The sequence below is a fragment of the Psittacula echo genome (genome assembly GCF_963264785.1).
Source record: "Psittacula echo genome assembly, chromosome: 1".
NCBI classification, from domain to species: Eukaryota; Metazoa; Chordata; class Aves; order Psittaciformes; family Psittacidae; genus Psittacula; species Psittacula echo.
Genome location: NC_137735.1, coordinates 159284942 through 159292387, shown reverse-complemented (window position 1 = coordinate 159292387; position 7446 = coordinate 159284942).

Here is a 7446-nt window from a genome sequence, read left to right as displayed (position 1 = left end):
TATGCTTGGTTAAAATCAACTTATATAAAACTATGCACTGTAAATTCTGACACTTCTGTTTGAATCTCTTTTCAAACACTTGTCTTTGCTCACCATAATAGATGTCAGTTCTTCTGATGTAGTTCAAGCATGAGCTTCATATGAAGACTCAGCTATGTCTATTGCATTTCTGAAGCTACTACTCACTGAAGTTTTGTGCTGTTTGACATCAAAGATAGGCAAGAATCACCTGCTGAGTTCACATGCATGGAGCAAAACATCTTCAAATCACTTGTGCTAGACAAAAGTTTTTCATATTAAGCTTTCACTATCATGTAGGCTTAAAGACAAACGTAGTCCTTGTTAAAGTTGCAGCATCGTGTTATTAAACTATGCATCTGGACCTCAAGATTTCAAGATTTGTATAAGTTTTAAGGTGAAAGATAATCATTTGGCTGATTTTTCTTTTGGCATCAATTGCAAAGAATTCTGTTGCTAAAAAAAAAGAGAGTTTTTTATTCATTATGCAGTAATTTTGCTCTAAGGTAAAAAAAATAAAAATTAAAGCATGGCATCCTCTAGCTTAGAAAAACCACAGTATTCTTCTTATTCAAACTTTAATAGCTGGCTTTTCTGACTTTTTTTATCAGTTTGAAAACCAGAAAGACGCAACAATTAAAACATATTGTACCTAGGGAACATAAATGAAACAAATTCCTATTCTAAAAGTCCTATTCACAAATCTCTATTTTGCATCAGTTTACTCTAATAACATGCTGAAAAATAAATACAAATATATAAGAAAAAATGTTTGAAGCATCAAGAACTACTGTATAATGGATATGCATTTAATGGATCCTTAATCAGTATAATTGTGCCATAGTTTTTAATAACAATGACTCCAGTGATGACTCTGTATGTAAACCAGATTCAGCATGAATATGCATAGGAATTAGATTTTTGGAGCAGTTGTGTATGAAAAATGTTTATAATTAGTCCCCATTTAAATGTCACCAAGTGACTGCATTAAGTGCAAACCAAAACACAACAGGGCATGTGATTGTTGTGAGATAATCTAATGCCTTGGGTGTGTCAGCTCTGTCAGCACATGCTGAGTTGTAACTGCCAATTTTAGCAGGCTGAAGATTTTAGTATTATAGGGCCTCCAGTGTTTTTTATTCTTTTAAGAGTCTTCAAATGAATTTAAAAGAAAAAAAAACCAACGTTTTTCCCCTACTATTGTTTTTCCACTTCTTTAGTATATGGATCCAACGGAGCCAATGTGCCTAACTTTCCAATCTCTGCAGTTGTTCCATAACTGTAAGGTTAAAACCCCAGCGGGCCAGATCATTAACTCACTCCTGACTAAATTTTTTTGTGCCTACTTTAGCACTATTAATATTAATACTAATTTCAATATTATTTCATTAAATTTTAATATTAATATGTTTCTTGATTTAAATATATTTTATATTTAGTGAAGGCTTGCTGTGTTACAAATGGAGAGTGTAGTTAGGTGCTTACATGTGCACACAAATATGTTCAGAGCATGTTTTTATGTGTTTCATACAGGAGTAAGGGTACTTCTAAGTCCCCTTAAAGATTCTAGCACTTGTTCTTGTATTACAGGACCCAGAGATGCTCTCAGGTGTCATGCATTCATCCTAGCTCTGTCCTAAGTACATTTTGCACTGAGATGCAAGCAGGTGAACATACCTTCCTTTCTATCTGTCCCCCTTCTCAACTCTTGGTTTCCATGTAAAATAAATCCAAGCACATGGGCTGGCAGGGAACCATATCAGCCCCAGCAGTAACTGGATAACACATGAAATACTTCTGGTGCATTCAAAATCTTAGGACACACCAAATCCAGATGATAAAGCACTGAAATACATTGTCTCTTATTGTAGGATCAAATACCCAAACAAATCAGAATCTTCCATGGAAACCTCCTAGACCTTACAGACATAATATGATCTTGATGTACACAAATTTGGCACCAGAGCTGAAACTATAGAATGCATTATGAAGAACAGTAGTACTAAGCAACACAAACTAGGAAATCTGGTGATAAGGTGACTAAAACAGACTATGCTTTACAGACTATGCTGGTTTACTTAAAACACAATAAATCCCTTGACTTGAAGTTGTGGCTCCTTCAGATCTGTCAACATTAATTTAATATTGTACTCCTAACATGAATTGTATTCAATATGAGGCATTTCAGGATGTATTTAAGCCTGTGCTCAGATTTAATTAGAAATGAGAAATATAGCAGATGGAGAGAAATCATTGCTGCACAGTTGAGCCTTAACGCAAAGAAATTTCTCTAACAGTTGACAGTTATGAACTGCTCGATTAGTAAACCACAGCAGAAGAAAAGATATCTACAAATAAAATTAAAAAGCAGGATAACAGCTGCTCCCAAGCCTCTACAAAAATCTCTGATGGAAACAAGGAAAAGACTAACCATGACACCAAATACGACTATAAGATAACTAGATTGCAGTACTGGCATAAGAGTTTAGCATCTATGAAGTTGCTACAGAAGTGACCTTTATATTTGGCTTTCCTGTCAGAGGAACTCAAATGAGACATTCTGTTATCAAAGAAAACAAATTCAAAGAGCCTCTTCTACCATCAGTTTTGCATTGTACAATTCCAATTTCCCCGTACTTTACACAACAGAGACAAGTTTCTGTACACAGAAATGGTGTGCTGTCCAAATAAAAATATTTTGCCTTTAATGAGCTTTATATACCCAGTTATCTTAACATCTGAGTCCACAATACACAGAAGAAGTAGGCAACTAAACATTAAACTAAACTATCCACAAGAGAAAGCACAAAGCACCAACAGCGGGCGGGTCACCAATCTCTCATTTGTGAGGTATCAAAGGCAGTTGATAGATCTAATAAAATTACTCTGAGCATCTGACCTTTGTCCATGGCCAGAAGGAATGCAGTTATACAACAGGGGAAGGGAAATCGCTGGTGACAAAATGTAGTTTCAAATAAACTATGTTTCTACTGGCAATTTTTCTTTATCCACTATCATGTAATACGCAGAGGGATGTACAGTATGTACTTAGAACAGGAAATGAAAGTGAAAAAAATGGAAGCTAAAACTGATGCTAACAATACTTAAATTGCTTAATGGAGATGCTGTGTACATACTTCCCCAGGCAACAGATCCTTGTAAGTGTTTAGAGCTCCTAATTGTACTGTATGTCTTAATAAACAGCAGGTTACAGAAATTCTAGGTCAAATGTTAGACAACAGAAAGATTTTGTCTATAATTTATTCAAAAGTTTGATTGTGTCATTGCACATTAGTAGCAAATCAAACCTCAGAGTTATGAAGCTAATTACTGCCAAGCATCACTAATGTATGTATGTGTGTCTGTACATAGGTAGAAATGTGTGTGTGCATATATATATTTTATATATCATGTATTTTTTATACGTATATATACATATAAATACACATACACACATACACATATGTGTAGCTATTCTCCTGAGGGCCGAAGGCATCGCCAACACATGGCTTTTCTCATGTATGCATTCTATTTATTTCATAAATAACACAAGAATTTAGTTTCAAGATATTTATTTCTGAGGAAAAGATTTGGAAATTTTCTTAGATTATCTTATTTTAAAACTAAGAACATGCATCAAAATGCATCAGACATAGATTTTTTTGCTCAAGTAGTTCTCTTCCCCCTCTGTTTTGATGAGTTAGGCACCAGTCCTATAATCATATCAAGGGAAAAGGACTCTGTATCAGAGCATCCAATACAAGATGAACAGTTAATATTACAAGATGTTTAAAATAACCCCAGCTTCCTTTTGTGCAGACATGCAGAGAAGAAATGAGGTGGAGCAACACCAAAAACACACCAAAGGCCCGTTTCCAGGGTGCTCTTCCATACATTCACATCCTCCCATGCTGCTCTGCTTGTGCCAAGTGCTTCTGGAAAAGCTCTGTCCACAGGCTGGATGTGGTTCTGAGCAATCTGATCTAGTTCAAGATGTCCGTGCTCATTGCAGTGGGGTTGGACTAAATGACATTTGAAGGCCCCTTCCAACCCAAACTATTCTATGATTCTGTCCACCTTGTCAGGGAAGTACAATTTTGATGCCCTACTAGTTCTTCAGACAGAGTACTTTTGCTCAAGCTTCAGAGCTCTCTGGTACGAGAAACCCAGTATGGGCCCAAACCTCATCATTGACATAGTCTAGACACACTAAGCACTTTAACAAGCAGGTGTTACAGGAGTCATTATCATTTCTGGGAATATCTCCTCATTCCACGCAAGGATTCCTCTCATTTAACTGTGTACATTCCTGGCTATAATGTAGATCTACAACATCAAGCAACAAATAGAAGCATGGCAGGCTGACAACAGAAACGTGTATGCAAGCTCATGGGTGATGACAGTAACTACATTTAAGTCCATTTCAAAACCTGTTTTCCATCCTGTAAGGAACAAAAGATTTATAATACTCAAGCCTTTTGTGGCTTGTTATAGCACAGCCTGAAAAGCCTAAATACCAAGTAGCTGTCCTATAACAGTGTCAGAGAAGAAAGAAATGGTGGCAAACCAGATTTCATCTCTTTCATAGATTGAAGGTGAGGCAGAAACGCTTGGAAAAAAGGTACTTTTCAAGTCCCCCTTAAAGTAGGTTGCTTTTTTTTCAGTAAAGCTAAGAGAAGAAAGTCAACTATACCTATCAGTTTATTACTTGGAAAAAAGGTTTTGTGAAACTGTAAAACGTTTATGAATTTGCTGTTGAGTCAAATGAAATTTAGAGTTCTCATGGAGTTTATTTAACTTTGATACGTTGTTTCTACAGAAAATCTCTTCATGTCCACACTGGAAACAAAACCAGAGCTAACCAAAATTAGTGAACCCAAGGAACAAGATCATTTTAAAGGAAACTTTTCAATCCCTGTCAAGGAATGGTGGCAGGAGACCTATACCCATAGTTTTCAGAGCACTCTGACAGCCAACCTCTTGAGCCAAGAAGAGCTCACAATACAATTCACCTGCCGAAAGTCACAACCAGACATTTTCTAACTAGAAAAATCCAGCTCATTGTGCCAACTAGTGGAAACTCTCAAGACCAGACAAAAATAAATACATAAAATATAGATATTTTTTATATATAAAATAGATAACACCCCACTCAAATTCCATCAGAAATACAGAATATTCCTCTTATAATGTTTTGAGGAATGGTAGCCATCTCCACCTCCAAAAAAAAGAGAATCTGTTGATGTCTCAAACATCTGAATCTCAATTCATCTGAAAAAAAATAAGCAAGTAATTAACCAGGGTGGATATTGGTAATAAAAATACACTCCTTATTTGCTCAAATATATCTGCTAAGAACGTAAGAAATCTTAGCTGCTGTTCTTCTGGAAATTACATATTTTTATATAAATGAAAAGGAAAAAGCCATAACATTAAAATTTTGAAAGAAAAAAAATATTTTAAAAGTTACTTTAATAAGGAACTATGACCTTTGTGAGGTTTTCTATGGAACACTTAACTGAAGCAGACATACTTTAATTTAGTGTTTGCTGTTAGATAAAGAAATGCAGGATATCCTTCACTGTTGTCTGTGGGTTTTTTCAAACAAAAATCTTTCAGGAAGAGCAACCAAAAAATTGATGACTTGAACAGCCACTACCTTACAAAAGTAAAGTCTAGGATCTCTTGATACAAAAAAGAAAGAAAGGAAGGAAAGAAATTAATTTTAAACCAACACTGAAAAACGGGTATGAAACTTGCCACCATATGTCAAAATTACTCTTCTTGATCTTTTGTTATGGTAATATGTAATCTAAAACCTCATGAAAAACATACTTCCCCTATTTTAGTTATTTTGACTTGGGTTTAATAGCAAACTCCAACACTAAATTCAAAATCCCAGGAGAATTGCTTTCTCTTCATCCAAAAATACTTTCTATGTCTATGTTTGTTATCAAGTGTTATTAAGCAATAAGTCTTCACATAAAATCTACCTCAATTCATCCATCACCACCATTACTTTTCTAGGCCATTTGAAATAAGAAAGCCATGGGGTGCAACAGTAGAGAGGTTTGCCATAGTGATCTGTAAACTACCAAAATAGCTGAATTATATTTAGTCTTTTCATTAACTGCAATGTTTACAAAGAAGTTAAAGCATTTAAAAATATAACTAACTATTATTACTTATTCCTGTCATTTATGATGAAAGGGAACCAACAATATATCATTAGACACTACAACCACCACCTACCATAAACTTATGAAATGTGGATGCTCTTTAGTATACAAGACCCAAAGGATCATCAAAAAGAATTGGTTTGTTCATTTGAATTCAAATGAAAAAAGCTCTGACCCGGTTACAAAAAATACAAATACATGAAATGAATACCTAATAGAAATAATGAGAACTTAAAGAAAAATTTGAGTATTTTCATCATAAATGGAGATAAAACATATACCATTGGGCAAAGATTGCATTATCCCATTCGTTAATGACACATCGTTCCTTAGAGCTTGAAGTCTATTTCTGTTTTTATCATCTGCTCTGTATTCTGTTGATAATCAGGAAAAGGAAAGAAGTACACTGTTTCTGGAATAAAAAAAAAATGCAACAGAAACAAATGACAAAAAAACCCAACTTTGCATATAAATAAGAAGTTACTGGAAAAACCACCATGTAACATACGGCTTGTACTAGAGCAGGAAAGTTATCTCACTATTGTAAATGACCATCCTGCCAAGTATCAGTGAACACCCTTTGTATCCCATTCTTGGAATTCATTTGCAGTAACAGTAATGCAAGGTCATTTGGAAAGACACTTCTGCTTACAACATATTTCTTTCAGGACTCACTTTAAACAAGCAAGATAACACCTTGTGTAGTGATTGAAAACAGAATCCATCATATGACTAAATCTGACATTTTCATTCCTTTATATATCAACCGGAGTTCTGCAATCAAATATTGGAGCAGATGTATTTATAGACCTAATCTGAACAACGAGAAAATATAAAATCATATGGCAGGCATTATATCAAAAAAAGGACTAGACCAAAGGACTGGAAATACACTCAAAAATGACAGAAAACAATTTTCCTCTTCATCTTTACCACTCCTTTGCAGAGTCAGTGCCCTACTTACCTTGATATTTGTTATTGACAATGAGAAAGAAAAGTCTTCCTGCCAAGGAGCTTCTGACTGCTCTGAGAAACGTAAAGGCTACAATTACACCAGTGGCCTTTTCCCCAGCATTCACTATTTTGTACAATGGAATTGAATACAGTCCAGGATGCTGGATCTCTTCTCATAGCGCGTTTCACCCACACTCAACCTGGAAATCTCTGGTTTTTTTCCGCAATACAAGGAATGCTCACAACATGTTGGCTGCCACATGTAAAATCCAGACATTTCAGATACTCTATAACA